This window comes from Amblyraja radiata, chromosome 11, assembly GCF_010909765.2.
Source record: "Amblyraja radiata isolate CabotCenter1 chromosome 11, sAmbRad1.1.pri, whole genome shotgun sequence".
NCBI lineage: Eukaryota > Metazoa > Chordata > Chondrichthyes > Rajiformes > Rajidae > Amblyraja > Amblyraja radiata.
In genome coordinates this window covers 17,370,284-17,388,051 of record NC_045966.1, presented here as the reverse complement: position 1 = coordinate 17,388,051, position 17,768 = coordinate 17,370,284, and the positions used below count along the sequence as shown (strand labels likewise).

Below are 17,768 nucleotides of genomic sequence, written 5' to 3'. Positions count from 1 at the left end.
CAGTAAAAGTCAACACTAACATCACTTACATATTTTAAAGTGTATGCAAAAATATATATATTTCAAATCATTAATTGACTATAATGTGGCTTGTGTATGAGAGGCAACTAACTATTTTATTCATTTTGACTTTGACAATTTTATATGCTTACTCTTTTTAATCAATTGAAGTGCTGATATTATTATAACTAATTTACAAAATTCCTTGATTTTTCATTGTTGTTGTTAAGATGGCCGGTTTGTGGCTAGACATTAATGAACACTCCTTGAATAAATAAGAAAGTACTATTTACAATTCTCAAATCTCTGGTAAAATTGCTGAAGCGAAAGGCCATTCAAAAATAATGTTTAATTTATTACAATTTCCTCAATTTTCAACAATACAGGCACAATCGCTTCGGTATGTGGCATATTTCCAGGGGGGTTGGAATTGATGGAAATTTGGGCAGGAGTACTGCAGATTGCTGCTACAATACTAGTCTGGGTCAATTTTCCTTAAAGGTCATGTGCTGGAGCAATCTGACTAACATACAGAACTCGTCTGTAATGACAGAAAGGAATTGGAACGTTTCATTTGTCTGGTAAAATATGTGAATGCATCTCAGATTTAGAGGGATATAGTCAATAGTGACCAAATGGGAATGATTTAAAAGAGCATCCTGGTCAGCATGGATGAGTTGGACCAAACTTGATTTTTAGGAACATGTATTAATACTTATAGGAATCTACTTATGGAATATTGTTATTGAATTAAATTGTTAGATTACTTCTGAGCTTTCACTGCTTCAGTACCAACAATAAATTAAGTAAATATGAATTATACCTTTTATTTGATTTACGCCATTTGGGGGAATTTTCTGATGTTAAGCAATAACCTTTGCTCATAGTGTGATGCATGTTTTACCAGAAACCATACTTACAACACTTCACAAGGAAGTGTAAATATGATAACTAGTAATTGCTAGTTGAGGCAGTGTTTCCTCTGGAAACCCCTTACTTCTGAGTCATCATCAGCAAGAATGTAGCACCTATGCCGGATTTAAATAACTTATTCTGCACTGCAGCTTTTGAGAGAAAAAACAGGCACCTGCTGCCAGTGTTAGCAGCTTAGGAAATAGCACAGCGCTCCTTCTGACTCTCAGCATGAATGTCGATTAAGGGGAGCCCCTTCGAAATAAATGTCTATTTGTGCGCGTGGGGAGGATTTGCAACGTTTTCCATCTGCACTTTTAACTGCAGAGATGTCCCAAGTACCGTACAAACAATTTGGGAGAGTCAACATTGTGCAATCCTTTATCAGAGGTTGACTTCTCCGTCACGGCTTTTTCTTGTGTGGGAAGGAACAGCGTAGACACAAAAATGCAGGAGTTACTCAGCATCTTCGGAGAGAAGGAATGGGTGACGTTTCGAGTCGAGATCCTTCCTCAGACAGAGGAGAGGGAGGCGGCTTTTTTTCCCCCTTCCTCGTCCGCCGCTCGAGCGGCTCCAACGGTTTGGACCAAAGATACTGGAAGAGGAGCAGCAATCTTTGGTTTGGACGCGCGGACGTTTCCCGGGGGCGTTAACGGCCTCGTTTTTAAATAGCAGCTGCGTCAGTCGCGAGATCAACGACCACCCGCCCCCGCCGCCTCCTCCCTCGCCCTCCCTCCCCGAACTTCTCACACAGCCGCGGATGCGCGCTCCGCCCGGCAGCGGGGGAGGGCGGGGGGGATTTGTCACGTGGTTCAGGCTTGCCGCATTACGTCAGCGGGCAGCAGTGACTGGGTGAGCGAGCAGCGGAGTGCAGGTGGAGAGGAGACAAAGCACGCAGGTGAGGCCAGGCTGGGTTGACAGTGTCGGGGGGGGAAGGGGATTATTACTATAATCCTAAAAAAAAACTCGGTGGTTGATGTTTCAACAGTAATTGCATTTTCATTTGGAAAATGCAAGCTGTTTCTACAGGAGAATGTAATTTATTCGTTCCATATGTATTTGGGATGCTTAAAACAACCTTTCCCCCCTTGTTTATGATTTTTCGGCTCAATTGCTAGCCAGTAACTCGGTAACTTGCATTCTGTACGCGTTTGATTAACCTATTGATTTTTATCTTATTGATTATCCTTTCAGTTTGTTTGTTCATTCCCACGATGACGTAAATGTACTTGTCTTGTTTTCTGAGACATTGCGGTTGTGAATTATATTTTTTTGCAACGATCAGTGACTTGAAGAATGTTTTTTTTTAAACTGTTTGACAGTAGTGCAAGATCCGTATGTGGCCTACATCGTCCGAAAATATATACTATATTCAACCTAACTGTTTTTAGTAATCGCGTTTTATGGATGGGGTGGAGGAATAGGAGAGGAAAAAATAATATTCTATCATTAAAGCTCATTGTCTCTTTAGCCTTTCTCAGTGTGAGATTCATAAGATTGGCATCCATTACACGACCGAGTTGTTTATTTAATATATATATATAGTCTTTAGAATCAATTAAGAACATTTAGATAAAACTTTTATTGGTTTTCCATCTCAAATGCTTTAAACAATTTCCAGAGTTTCATCACCTCTGTACTGCCCTTGTAGAAATTGTTTTCTGACTTTGAACTAATGTAATAGTTACACTTCTAAGTACCTCAATAGTCCCATAAATTAACTGCTTTATCTTACATATTTGTAGAATTTATTTTATATCTTGGTGATCCTTGCATGCGTACTACTTCCTCTCTCTGTCCCTCCTTTACCTTACCCCCACCCCCCACCCCACTAAATAAAATGGTTCAATTGCTTATCAACTCACTTTGTTAATAATAAATCCTTTCTTATCGTTACTTCAATTGATTTAGCAGTCTTACTTTTTTGCGCCAGTGTTATCAGACACTCCCATATTTGTCGAAGGCCTCTAGTAAGGAGTATGTAAGACGGTGCCGTAATGTGAACCTGGATACCTGTTAGTAGCCCTAAACAAGGCAAGACCTAAATGGAAAACAATGAGAGAATTAGCCAATGCATTTCTGAGGGCAGGTGCAGGAAATATTAATCAAGAACACAACATACTGTAAAGATTTTGAAGGTCAGGAAGAATTAGTGGCAACAACAGATTTAAGGTGAACTTCTCACCCTTCCATCAGAGTTTTGACACCCGGATTCCTAAAGTAGGTTAAAATCTCAATATTTAATTTATTAACTATAATTGTTGCCACAAGCTAATCACGTGAAAATTGATCTTTACAAAATTGTTGAATAATTTGTTTGATTTCATCCCACAGAAGTACTTCAATTTAGTATCCTACATGACTGAACACCCACCACCTTACCCTGGGCCAGGCCCAGCAGGTCCATATCCAGCTTATCCACAACAATATGATCCCGGTGCTAATGTTGCTTACCCTAGCTATCCACCACCTCCAGGAGCACAGCCTGCATATCAAGGATATCCACAGTATGGCTGGCAGAATGCACCACCTCAACCAGGAATGGTTTATACAGATGTCCCAAAAAATACAGGTATGATTGATGAATGTTGTTTTGGATAAATCAATCATTCAAAAGTGATTATTTGAGATTAAACTTCCTATGTCAAACCAAATGTCAAAGTTTATTTTGTGGAAAAGTATATGTAGATTGTGGATGGTGCTTAAAATGCTGTTTAAATTCCTTTTTATTTTAAGCAGATATAAATCTAATTATTATGAGTCTCAGAAATGTTTAGTTTTGCAATACCTTCAATATATAAAGCTAAATGGCAAGATATCTGGTTTGATTATTAATAATAGTTTTTTGACAATTTTCATTTGAATTGCTGGTTTAACTTGCTTTTGTGAAAACGGTTACTTTGAATTAAATGTTCTGAAACAGGATTCTGTTTGAATTGTACATTTTTAGCCCTCAACCAATTACTAATTCTGTCTTTTTTTAATCACTTACACAAGATCACAATTGTCACGTGATTTTCCAAATGAAAGTACAACAATGACTTGCATTTTATCTAGTTCTATTAATGCCATAAATCACCCCAAGTTACTGCACAGAACTATTGTCAAACAAATCTTGCATCATGGAGAATTTGGGTAAGGGTTGTGGGAAGACAGGTTTTTATTTATTAGATTTTTGGATGTTGTTGTATCGGCTGACATTAATGTCCATCCCTGATTGTCCCCTTTAACTGAATAGGAAAGCAGGAAGGCTAGAAATGGTCTAGAGTGGTCTTATAACCATAAGTTTGAAGAGAGCATGGATCTAAAATTGACCCATTCTTTTTACGAAAGAAAAGATAATGCAGGTAATACTGCCTGGAACTGACCCATGAAAATAATCTCGATACAGCATAATTGTGAAATTGGCTGTTGTGAAATATTTAACTGTTCATAAACCAATGTAGCAAATGTGTATTGCATGTTGCCACTGACAGATTTTTGAGGCTGTAAGTTAATAATGTGATTGCAATAAATAGACTTTACAGTCTTACATGGTGTTTTTCTTTGGAGATTTGGATCCTCATTATGCTTTGCAAAAAAACTACTCCATTAGCTATAATATTGTGGAAAGCTTGACAGTTAGTTTGCAAGTTCCTATAAACAGCAAATAAAATGGTCATATAGTATATTTTATTCAGATTGGAGGAATAAATATCAATCAGAACACTCCAGCGTTCTTTGAAATGATGCCGTTCAGCTTTTTTTGAAATGATGCCCTGTGGATTTTTTGGTCTAGATATTTGAGCAAATGAATGGGGTAGGACTCAAACCCACAATGTGCCAACATCTTATGATTGGATAGTCAGCCAACTTGCGTGTTTGTTGATAGTTATTTTTGAGGCTGCTGCTGTTGTTTCTGTGATATTTTCTCTATAAATACTACAGCCTAATGAACATAATCTAGATTTTTTTTGCAAACATTTTAAGCTCCTGTGAAAATGTGGTTTATCCAGTTTTCTTTTCCCAACCTCCATCCTTGTTTTTATTTTGCAGAATATAATTTAATTCATGGTGAACTGGAGTCCTTAAATAATGTTACTAAAGAAGCTGTATTTTGTGCCTGAGCTTAACAGAGAAGGCATTTAACAGTGTTATTGTTACAGATTTATTTTTAAATTAGGCAGGCAAGCATGATTGATTCCCTTGTGTCTGAGAATCAGGCTTAAAAATGCATTACAAATATATATTTGTAAAATAATTAACAGATATCTGAATAAATCCCTCATGATGGAAAACAAGTCCATGTCAAACATGAATGAAAAGTGAGTTCACGATAGTAAGTGAGCAGCTACCCCAAAGGGGGGGAAATTTGAGGGTGTGTCACCCTCTTACACTCGCATGTTGAGTACCAGTTTATGTGTTCAATGTTTTGAAGATGTGCAGTCCTAGAATATGGCACCATGGGACAAATGACTACAAAGAGCTGGATGGCAGAGGTAGTCCTAGGTGATTCTATATTTGAGGTGGGAGACAACCTTTCTTACAATAAAGTCAGGAGTTGAGGTCCTACGATCAGACTTTCAGGAGGTAGGGATGAAGTAAAAAGCAGAGACATTATTGTAATCTTAGGATTACAATGTAAAATGCCGAAGTGAGGGTAGAAATGGGAAGATAAGGTAAATTATTGTGTACATAAAATTCTTGGGGCATGATGGACCTTTTCAAAATGGTCTGGTATTCAAGAGCTGACACGTGTCTTCATTGGGATTATTTAGAGAATGTTTAATTTCACACGGGATGTGCAGTAGAAAACAATTTATGGTTTTGGCATTGTAGCAGATTGAGAATCAGAATGAAAATACCACATTTAGAATGTGTTTGTGTAAAATAAATGCAATGAAAAGATTGAGAATCAGAATGAAAATGCCACATTTAGAATGTGTTTGTGTAAAATAAATGCAATGAAAAGAGTGATGTGTTGAAGTCACAAATGGTAGCTGGACGATGCAGTTTATGAGTGGTTGATAACAGAAACATAGCTCTTCTTCTTCTTGCGTATGGCGTGCACAGCCTAAAGTTGTCGGACAACTTGTTCTATTTGATTGTGCACGCCGGGTTGATTGCATTTGTCGAAACGGTGGACCACGTGAAGGTTGCAATCTCCCACCCCAGAAACATAGCTCAAAAGATAAGGACTAGCACAATTTTTGCAAAGCTCTTGAGTAAAGATAGGAAAGGTGAACAGTGAAAGCAGTAGGCTTTTTTAATATTTGAAATTTGCTGTTAAGAAAATTAGAAAAAGGAAAGGAGTAGGCCATTCAACCCTTCATACTTACTGTGCCACTCAACAAGTTCATGATCTAACTACTTCGGCACCAGTCTCCAACATCAACATTATTTCCCTTAATTGTCAAGTTGCTCCTGTTTGAATATGCATAGCAACCAAGCCTCCATAATAGCCAAAGCCCTGTATTTTGAGAAGGTGACTTCTGGTTTTCGACCCTCCTGGGAAGGGAAACATCTTTCCTGCGTCTATCCACTCAAGCACCATACGAATTTGAATATTTCAGTGAGTGTGCCTCTTCTTCTCTACTCGAGTATTGATACAGTTTGCTTAATCTTTCCTCATAGGACAACCCTTTTTTACAAAATCAATCTTCCTGATGCCTCTGTACCTACTCATGGACTTTGGGAAGTGTCAAAAGGCAACAAGGTTTCTTTGAACATCAGCACTTTTCTTTTGACTCCTCCCATTTCCTCCAAACACAAGGCGTAGCAATGGGCACTCGCATGGGCCCCAGCCTGGCTCTTTGTAGGGTACATCGAACAATCCTTGTTCGAGATGTACCATCCCTGACCTCTACCTCCGCTACATCGATGATTGCATTGGTGCTACTTCCTGCACCCACACACAACTCACTAACTTCATCAACTTCGCCACTAACTTCCAGCCGGCACTCAATTACACCTGGACCATTTCCGACACTTCCCTACCATTTCTTGACCTCACTATCTCCATCGCAGGTGATAGACTTTTGACCGACATCCACTATAAACCCACTGACTCCCATGGCTATCTAGACTACACTTCTTCCCACCCTGCTTCCTGTAAGGATTCCATCCCCCCCCCACTGCCAATTCCGTCTATGCCGCATCTGCTCCCAGGATGCCCTGGTGTTCCACACCAGGGTATTGGAAATGTCCTCATTCTTCAGGGAACGGGGGTACCCCTCCCCTACCATAGATGAGGCTCTCACCAGGGTCTCTTCAATACCCCACAACACTGCTCTCTCTCCCCATTCCCCCCCACTCGGAACAAGGACAGAGTCCCACTAGTACTCACCTTCCACCCCACTATCCGTCACATACAACAAATAGTCCTCCGTCATTTTCGCTACCTCCAACATGACCCCACCACTCGCCACATCTTCCCATCTCTCCCCGTCTGCTTTCCGCAAAGACCGCTCCCTCCGTAACTCCCTGGTCAATTCTTCCCTTCCCACCCCCCCCCTGGGCACTTTCCCTTGCAACCGCAGGAGATGCTACACGTGTCGCTTTAACCCCCCCCCCCCCCCCCCTCCTCAACTCCATTCAAGGACCCAAGCAGTCGTTCCAGGTGTGACAGAGGTTCACCTGCACCTCCTCCAACCTCATCTATTGCATCTGCTGCTCTAGATGTCGGCTGATCTACATTGGTGAGACCAAGCGTAGGCTTGGCGATCATTTCGCAGAACACCTCAGCTCGGTCCGCATTAACCAACCTGATCTCCCTGTGGCTCAGCAGTTCAACTCCCGCTCCCATTCCAAATCCGACCTTTCTGTCCTGGGCCTCCTCCATGGCCAGAGTGAGCACCACCGCAAATTGAAGGAGCAGCACCTTATATTCCGCTTGGGCAGTCTGCACCCCAGTGGCTTGAACTTTGGCTTCTCCAATTTCCGGTAGCCCTTGCTGTTTCCTCCCCTTCTCAGCTCTCCCTCTACCCTCTGGCTCCTCGTCTTCCTTTCTTCTTCCCGCCCCCCCACCCTGCATCAGTCTGAAGAAGGGTTTTGGCCCAAAACGTTGCCTATTTTCTTCGTTCCATAGATGCTGCCGCACCCGCTGAGTTTCTCCGGCATTTTTGTCTGCTAGCACTTTTCAATCTTTTTAAGAAGGTAATCTTCTCAACCAAAATTAATGGGTGAAAAATTTGGTCAGCTTCCACATTTTATATTCCATCTCTCATGCCCTTGCTCCTTTTCTTCCTGTTTCAATCCTCCACATCCAGCCAACACAGACACCAGCTAGGTATCATCATCAAATGTGGATGAATTACACTTGCTTTTCTCATCGAAATCATTGGACATTATGAACTATTGTCCCAGTATCAATTATTGTCATAACCTCACAAACTGAAAATAACATGTTTATTTCTATTTGCTTTGTTTCTGTCTGTTAAACAATTCTCATTATCTGTCAGTATATTACATGCCAATCACATGTTCTAATTTTGTTGAATAACTCTTTTATTTAACGTAACCTTCTGAAAATTCAAATATACCAAGAGTACAATCCAAATGCTGTTAAATGGGAATATTATAGACTGGTAAGAATCAAAGCAGACTTAAGGTTTGTACTGTATTGATCCTATAATCACATCCACTTGTATCTTATCTATTCAGCTAGTTACAAGTTCAAAAACACTTGCATAGTTTTGTCAAACACCATTTACATTTTATAAATTCTTGCTTCCTCTGCTTAGTCCTTTAATAATTTTCTTTCCTTGCCACCCTATTAAAGAATCATAATAGCATAATTCCAGCATTTTCCATACTACTAATGCCATGCTAATAGATCTGCACTTGCCTGTATTTCTTTCCTCCACATGCGCTGGAGTTACATTTAGATGGAGCATAAATATTTGGAAGATATGCTTCTATAGCCACCTCGTTTTCGAATCTTTGGACTTTATCACTTTTCAGAGTCCCATTAATTTCTACAGCACTTTTTCTCCCCAATGCTAACTAATTTCACCACCTCCTTCACTCTAGATTTATTGTTCCCTGGTATTTCAGAGAGGTTTTCTGTATTGACTTCATGAAGAAGTCGTCATTGGGCGGCACAACAGCACAGCGATAGAGCTACAGCCTTACAGCGCCAGAGACCTGCGTTCAATCTTGATTAGGGGCGCTGCCTGTACAAAGTTTGTACGTTATCCCTGTGATCGTGTGAGTTTTCTCCAGGTGCTCTGGTTTCCTCCCACACTCCAAAGACATACTGGTTTGTAGGTTAATTGGCTTGGCCAATTATAAATTGTCCCTAGTGTGTAGAATATTGCTAGTACGTGGTGATCACTGGTCGGCGCGGACTCAGTGGCCCGAAGGACCTGTTTCCATGCTGTATCCCTAAAGTCTAAGAAAGACACAAAACATTTCTCTGCCAATTCCTTATTTCCTAAATAGTTTTCTCCTGTCCATGAGTTTTTGGGAGAGATATATATATATATGTGTGTAAAAAAACAAATACATCAGCCTGTTGTTCATTGCTTGCAGCTCGGTGTTCAACACCATCATCCCCTCCAACTTGTTACCAACTTCTGGGAACTGTCTCTCTGCGCACCCTTTTGCAATTGGATCCTCTGCTTCCTTAACAACAGGATACAATCAGTTTAGTTTAGCTTAGTTTAGAGATACAGAGCAGAAACAGGCCCTTCGGCCCACCTAGCCCGCGCCGACCAGCGATCCTAGCACATTACACTTTCCTACACACACTGGGGACAATTTACTATTATACCAAACCAATTAACCTACAAACCTGTACGTCTTTGGAATGTGGGAGGAAACCGGAGTTCCTGGAGACCCACGCATGTCATGGAAAGAACATTGCAAACTCCGTACAGGCAAGCATCTGTAGTCAGGATCGAACCCAGGTCTCTGGTGCTGCAAAACAGCACCTCTACTGCTGTGCCACCCTGCAATCATTAGCTAATGGTTATATTAGCTCCTGTGCTAATATAACCATTAGCCCAGGAGTTGTGTGCTCAGTCCCCTGCTCGACTCGCTCTATATCCATGACTGTAGCAGGTCACAGTTCCAACCCATCTTTAAATTCACCGACGACACCATCATTGTTGGACGAATTACAGGTAATAATGAGTCGAACTATAGGAGGGAGATAAATCGTCTGATTGAATGGTTCCAGAGCAACAACCTTGCTCTCAACATCAGGAAGACCAAGGAGCTGAATGTTGACTTGAGATGTGGAAGGCCAGGGATTCACAAACCTGTCTTCATCAATAGATCCGTGGTGGCGAGAGTTAACAACTTCAAGTTTCTGGCAAAGATATCTCTGAAGAACTGTCTTGGACCCAGTACATTAATGCAATCAAACAGATAACCATCAATTCCTCTACTTTCTTAGAAAATTGAGGAGATTTGGTATGTCAATGAATACTCTCTTGAAATTCTACAGGTGCACGGCAGAGAACATATTGACTGGTTGCATCACAACTTGATTCAGCACCTGAAAGCCCATGAACAATGGAGATTACAGTGGGCACTGTCCTGTCCATCATGTCCATAACCTCTCCACCATGCAAGGAATCTATAGGAGGCACTTCTTCAGAAAGGCAGTCAGCATTATTAAGGACCCACAATACCTTGGCCACACTCTCCTTTCACTCCTACCATCGGGATGAAGGGATAAGAGCCTGAAAACCGTGTTTATTATGCTATCTATTGGGTACTGTGTTTAAAGAACTATTATGCTGTTGAAAGTAAAAATGTAATTGTTCTGTTTCTGTAAATGCCATTGACATTTAAAGACTCTGGACAAATTATTTTGTGACATTCTTTTTAATAGTTTCACAATCTACCATAACTGACTTGTGCCTCATACCATAATTCATTTTATTATAACGACGCTTCCTTAACAGCTCCAAAGGCTACTAGATTATTATTAACCTATTCTCGATTATCAATTCCTTCCTTGGTTCCAAAAATATCACCCTGGAAAGCAATATCTTAGGCACTCCATGATTCATTGTTTCCACCTTACTGCTGTTGTGATTTGTCAGTCAATATGCAGCTTAAAATCCCCCACATTTACTGTATTTCCTTGTTACATGTGCTTTGTAATTTTCTGCTTGATGCTCTGCCCTACATTATCATGACTGTTTGAAAACATATAGATAATTCCTATTGGTATCATATTCCTTGCTATTTCCTGCAAGCTGATTCATAGTCATACAGCATGTAAACGGGACCTTCGAAGCTACTTGCCAAATGCCGACTAAGATGCTCCATTTACAGGCAGTCTCACCTGCCTACGTTTAGCACATATCTCTAATCCTTTCTTATCCATGTACCTGTCCAAATATCTTTAAAATTGTGTTATAATACTTGCCTCAACTACCACCCATGGCACTCGTTCCACATACCCATCAACCTCTGTGTGGAAAAAGTTGCCTTTCAGGTCCCTGTAACATTATTCTCCTCTAAACTTAAACTTTGTCCTTTGGTTCTTGATTATCCTATTCTGAGCTCTGACCGTGCATTCACCATATCTATTCCCCTCATCTTATACACCTCTATAAGATTCCTCATCCTCTGGCATTCCAAGGAATATAGTCCTAGCCTTCTGCCTTCCCTATAACAGCCTCTCAAGTCTTGGTAACATCCTTGTAAATTTCTCTGCACTCTTTCCAGCATTCTTCTACTTGAGTTTTCACACTGTGATCATTTCTCTCTATTGTCTTTATGCTATCCATATCAGGGGTACTCATCTCCCTTTTCCATTCTGCCCATTTTTTTAAAGTTAAATATTAATTTCCCCAACCAAGGTCACTCTGTAACCATATCTCTGTAGTGGTGTTCACAGGAATCCATCTGTCTCTATGTTCTATTAATTCATTTATCTTCCAATGAATGCCCCATGTATTCAAATAACTGTAATTGTCATACGAGGCAAAGAATTGTATAGTGTGGTTTATCCTCCTTGGGCGAAGCACTAAGGTGAGAATTTTCACCCTTTGACTTGTGTCAGCTCAGATGAGATTGATTTTTTTCTTTAAGAGAATTGAGATGGAGGTGGGAATGAACTGGGTAAGGATTGGTCTTCATGATGACTTGTTGAGCAGGATTCAGTGGTTTTATGAACTGATCCCACTTATGCCTTGCATCTGATGAGTACAAAGAAACATAATAAAATGTGGTTTCGCTCCCACACTTACATCCACATCTCTTCTAATGACAATCCCCACTAATAACTAGGGCCCTCTAAGTGGTGTCCTTTTTATTGGAGGAGGGATCTCAGTGAGAGAGGCCCAGTTTAAGGAAGAGGGGATTTTGTTTTTTTTATTGAGTTGATTGATTGAATAAATAGTATGGCAAGGCTTGGAATGTAACTATGCTAAATGGCAAGGCCATGACCAGGGCAGCCAGAGCTACATAAGGGTTGTTAACTAGAGTGGCTTATTCTGAGTTTTGTAGCTCGTGTAGAAGTTGGTGTCATTGCTGTCTCCTAGGCTGACCGTTTTGTGGATAACACTTTGCAGAAGGTATTGCTCAACCTTGCAGCTCAGAGTGCAAGCACAAGGGGCTGGATGATTGCTAGATACACAAAAATGAGTACAACAGAAGTATTTCAGACAATCTAAGTTACTTTACTTTTGGTTCTGACGACTGATGGAAGAATGGATGGGTAGAGTAGCTAGGTCAAGAAGACCATACCAGCATGAGTGGCACAACCACACAGGAGGGGTGGGGAAAGGTTGAGAGGATCTCCTTTCGTAACACTTTGAAGGAAGCCATTTGGTACAATGAGATTGTGTTCGTACTCGGCAGTTCAACTCTCTGTGAAATATTTGATTTTGGCAGCTACAAAGATGGGGAATGTGGTCTTGCCAGTCAATATAAAATGTGGGTAATAGAATCTTTAAAAATGTGTATATCTGAACTTCATAGTGAAGGCTTACTGTTACAGGAATATGTCCTCTGATTCCTTGTAAAATGTTATTACATTTTCCACTTTTCCACAAATCAACTTCTTTACAATTTACCACTTTTATTTTACCATCTGCATATTTTGACTTTGTCCATACACTAAAGTCTGGATGAGTGTGTACATGTGGAAATATTATTCTTAAAGTTAATATTCTATTGCATTGCTGAATTAAAACCAACATGCATGAAGTAAGCTTGCGAAACAATCAGTTCATGGTTTCAGAGGTATTTTGTTCCTTAATATTCAAAGTCACACATTCTACATGTTGTATGCACTTACATTTATATTGCCATGAGTTAATGATTGTGAGAAGCTGAAGGCTGGAGCATGAGAAATTCATGGTACCTGTAGTATAAACTGACGATGGAGAAGTGAAACTGAGCCACTGCGATATCTCAGCTGATAGGAGTGCAATTATTCTGTGTGTAAAGATTTCATTATAAATGTTTTACAGGAATTGCATTCACATTGCAACATGTTGCACAAGCATGATGTGTAAATATGAAGGAAATGGTTTGGGAGTCCACTTTTTCTGGAACTCTCCATCCTTATTAAGTTTGAAGAAACATCTGGTTATTAATTTGCCATTTCAGCACATCTCATCTAAAATAAAAATATAGGAAAGAGAAAATTTGAAGATTAGGTGGATAGGGACAGTTGTAAAGGTAAAGGAGTGATCCAGGTTTGCAGTAATATTGTGATTAGCAACTTACCGGATGCAACTTTACAGGAAATCATATTGTTTACAATGGTCCAAACAATGAGTCTGCGAATGTCATCGTGGAATCCAAATTATAACAAGTAAGATTCCATATACACCTATAAGATAAATAGTTGATCCTTGCTTATGACCAGTAAATAATAGTCAAATTATCAGAATGTAAAACCAAAGCACAAATGCTGGAAGAACTCAGCCAGTCGAGCAGCATCAGTGGAAAGAAAAACTACCTAATGTTGAAGAAGGGGCTCAACCTGAAACGTCACCCATTCCTTCTCTCCAGAGATGCTGCCTGTCCCGCTGAATTATTCCAGCTTTTTGTGTCTATCTTCGGTTTAAACCAGCATCTGCAGTTTCTTCCTACATCTTTAATTTTTTGGGTCAGTGACTGTCCTCAGTATGTGAATGTGCCTGTTCTTCAATATACTTACATGGGAGGGTATTCTCACCCTGATTAGACACTAGCTGATATCAAGTTCAAGTTTTCAAGGTCAGTTTGTCACATATACCAATTAAGGTACAGCAAAATTCGAATTACCATACAGCCATACTAAAAAAACAAGACACAACTACATAAATGTTAACATAAACATCCACCACAGCAATACCCCACCTTCTTCACTGTGGTGGAAGGCAATAAAGTCTAATCTTCTTCCTCTTTATTCTCCCGTGGTCGGGGCAGTCAAACCTTCCGCAGTCGGGGCGATCGAAGCCCCCACATCGGGGCGGTCAAAGCTCCTGCGGCTTGGAGCTCCTGAAGACTCCATGATAAAGTCCGCAGGCTCCCATGGTGGAGCTCAAGTCGATCCCCGACTGGGATCGCAAGCTCCGTGATGTTAAGTTCGCAGGCTCCCGCAGTGGAGATCTCGAAGTCGGTCTCCAGCAAAGTCCGCCAACTCCTCGATGTTAGGGCACAGTGCAGACGGGGATACGATATGGAAATAAATTGCATCTCCATTGAGGTAAGAGATTAGAAAAAGTTTCTCCCTACTCCCCACCCGCCACATAAAACAAGTTAAAGAAAACTAAAACATGCATTTAACACATACAAACAACAAAGAAGGATGGGACAGACAGAATATTGGCGAGGCAGCCATTGCTGCTGCCTCCCGATGGTTCCAAGGCACAATGCAAAACCTTAAACTATTCTGATTTTTTTGCCTGTGTACATACTACTGTGTTCATACGGACAGCACCCGTAGTCAGGATTTAACCCGGGTCTATGGCACAAGGCAGCAACTCTACCGCTGTGCCCTGTGCTATGAAATGGCACAGGGCACAGCGGTAGAGTTGCTGCCTTATGTGCCATAGGCCCGGGTTAAATCCTGACTGGGTGCTGTCTGTATGAAGTTTATACATTCTCCCTGTGACCACGTGAGTTTTCTCTGGGTGTTCTGGTTTCCTCCCACACTCCAAAGATATATAGGTTTGTAAGTTAATTGGCTTTGGTAAAATTTGGTAAAAGTGTATAGGATAGTGCTGGTGCACAATGGATTGGCGTGGATCCAATGGACCAAGGGACTTGTTTATGCACTATCTCATGTCTAAACTCTTGTGTCTATCAAGTGCTCTACTCTTTCAGTGATTTCTGTCTATATCTTTATTCATTTAACAAAAACGGAAGCAAAATTCCAGAAAGGTTCGAAATTGACAGATTTGTCATGATCATGAAATCTCATGTCTTCTGGTGTACATACTGTAGATGAATCGAGTGGTGGCGCCATCGAGTGGCAGCCTCGCCAGCAGATGTCTGTCCTTTCATCCTTTTTGTTATTTTTAATCTGTCAAAGTTTGTTTTTGGAGGTCTTTTAGTCTTTTTATGGGAGGGGGGGGGAAGGAGGAAACTCTTTTTCTCAGTCACTACCTGGTCGGGATGCGTCTTTTCTCCGAGCGACATCTTCGCCCCCTCCTCGCGGCCTACCATCTGGATTGGCGCGGCTTTTCCTGCCGGAGACCGGCCAGAGCTTCAGCGGTGGTGCAGAACTGAATTCCATCGCTGAGCGGGCGATGCCTTACCGGGATCACCGTGTAGAGCTCTGGAGGACCTGCCGACTTTAACACCGTGGAGCTGTGGTCTGCAGCGTTTCCAGCCACGGGCGGTGCTGACTCTCACATCACGGAGCCCTTGGATCTTTCGCCAAGGATCGCCAGTGTTGGAGCTCCGATCCAGCTCGGCCTGTAGACTTCGGAAGCCACGGTCTCTGGTAGGATGCGGCCAATTTGGAAACTCCAAGCCGCTGAGAGTGTTCTTCCGTTCTGATGTCGGAGTTTCACCTTCCCGGCGAGGGGGGCTAAAACATCGGCCGCTGTTGTGGCGACTGCGGAAGCCTCAATAGGCCCCAACCACGGGTGAACATGAGGAAAAGGACTGAACTTTATTGCCTTCCCTCACAGTGGGAAACGTTGATTCCGCTTTGGGGGATGTTTTATGTTAAATTCTATAATGTTGTATTTATCTTATTAATGTGCTGCTTGACAACTCAAATTTCACTGCACCAATTGGTGTATGACAATAAATGTCCCTTGGATCCTGTTTCATTCCAATGGAGACATTTCTGTTGGATTTTTTATCAGATGTATTTTTGTCTTTAAATTGTGCGATTAATTCGGTTTTGCGTCCTTGGGAGTCTTACTCAATAATGATTAGGAATGGTCCTTTGCAATATTGTTCAATTGTGCTCTTAAATGTGGAAAACAAATGAGATGGTTCACATTTCATCACCAAAATTGAGAATTGAAACATGGGATAGTCTAGAAATTAGTATAAGCATGAGAGTCACATAGAACTTGTAACAACAGCTCATTTGTCCCTGTATTCCATGGTCTAAACTTCCTTCCACAAAATTTACTACATATCTCAACAGTTTTTTTCTCTCCCTTATATAATTAATTTCATGTCTTCTGTACTATATTACATTCTGAATAATGTATGCTATTTTTTTGCTGGATTTATTACTAATTACATACATTGATGTATTCTATTGATCTTCATAACTTTAATTCTCTTTTGAGGGTCCCAATCTGTTCAATGTTTATTGGTTAATTCTGATATTCTTGTGAAAAGAAATAGAACTTTACATCCTGATCACCATTTTCTCTCAATTTAAATATGTTTAATACCATGATTTCTATTCCTTGCAAAGGCTTTTTGACTTGCATTCCTTTAATTTTATGCATAATTTGAAACAAACTATTTTAAACTCACATTTTGCAGCATTTGGTCTCTGGTCTATTATTGCAAGAGGAACATTATTCTACATCCATTGTATTGGGCAAGAAAGTGATAAGATTCTTTTGGCCTACTTTCACATGCCAAACTATTTCTCATTGCAGTTTACGTTGTAGAAGATCGCAGAAGGAATGATACTGGGGATACATGTTTGACGGCATGCTGGACTGCCCTCTGCTGTTGTTGCCTTTGGGATATGTTGACCTAAAATTTCTCGACTACATTGAAAACCCTACTTCAAGATTCTCCCTCCTCTAGACCTTCAAATCAAAGCTCGAATAATAACTTTGTTTTAATCCCAAAAGGTGCCTGTTTGAAATTTATTTTTGGTTATATAATGACATTAGCTTAATTAAGTAACTGAATGGCAAGTTATTGGTGTGATGCAATGTCCATTGATGGCCTCTCCAATTAAAGAGCAATTTAATTTATGCAGATGTTTTTAAATGTTATTAATTGCAATTAATTCAATTTGATACTGAATATTTGCATTTTGATTTCTGTTTATGTAAGATTAGCATTGATTTCCTGTGAAACTATTTACTAGGTAAGGAATAACATTGTACTGTTTTACTATTCATCATTGGAACTAATATTCCACATTAAAGACAGCTGTTCAATCACAAATTTTTGAATAAAGTGAATTTATGCTTCAACTCAATCATCGTCTTTTGCAAGTTAAGCATAGCTCTCTCCATATCTGCATATTGCAGAGGGCAAAATCAATGCAAAACATTGGGGAAATAATTAATCTTTGGTTGACAGTGCCAAATACGTGCAATAACGGAGTCGTCAATGGCAGCCAAGGTACAGCAAAGTGCATAAGAAGCTGATACTTAAATGCAGACGCAACACCACTGAACAAAGATTGTATCCCCTCATTTCCTCTCACCCCCAATCATCACCTAACCTTCTGGCCCTTTGTTGTCTAAAATTTGCCATCTTCC

At 40.5% G+C, this 17,768-nt stretch overlaps 1 long non-coding RNA gene across 1 annotated transcript; it reads left to right on the top strand.

Moving 5' to 3' along the window:
• The first annotated feature begins 1,691 nt into the window (after positions 1–1,691).
• On the top strand, positions 1,692–17,478 carry LOC116978343. The gene is made up of 3 exons (XR_004413441.1): positions 1,692–1,810; positions 3,247–3,484; positions 16,926–17,478. It is a non-coding gene; the product is annotated as an uncharacterized LOC116978343 (long non-coding RNA).
• The last annotated feature ends 290 nt before the right edge of the window (positions 17,479–17,768 follow it).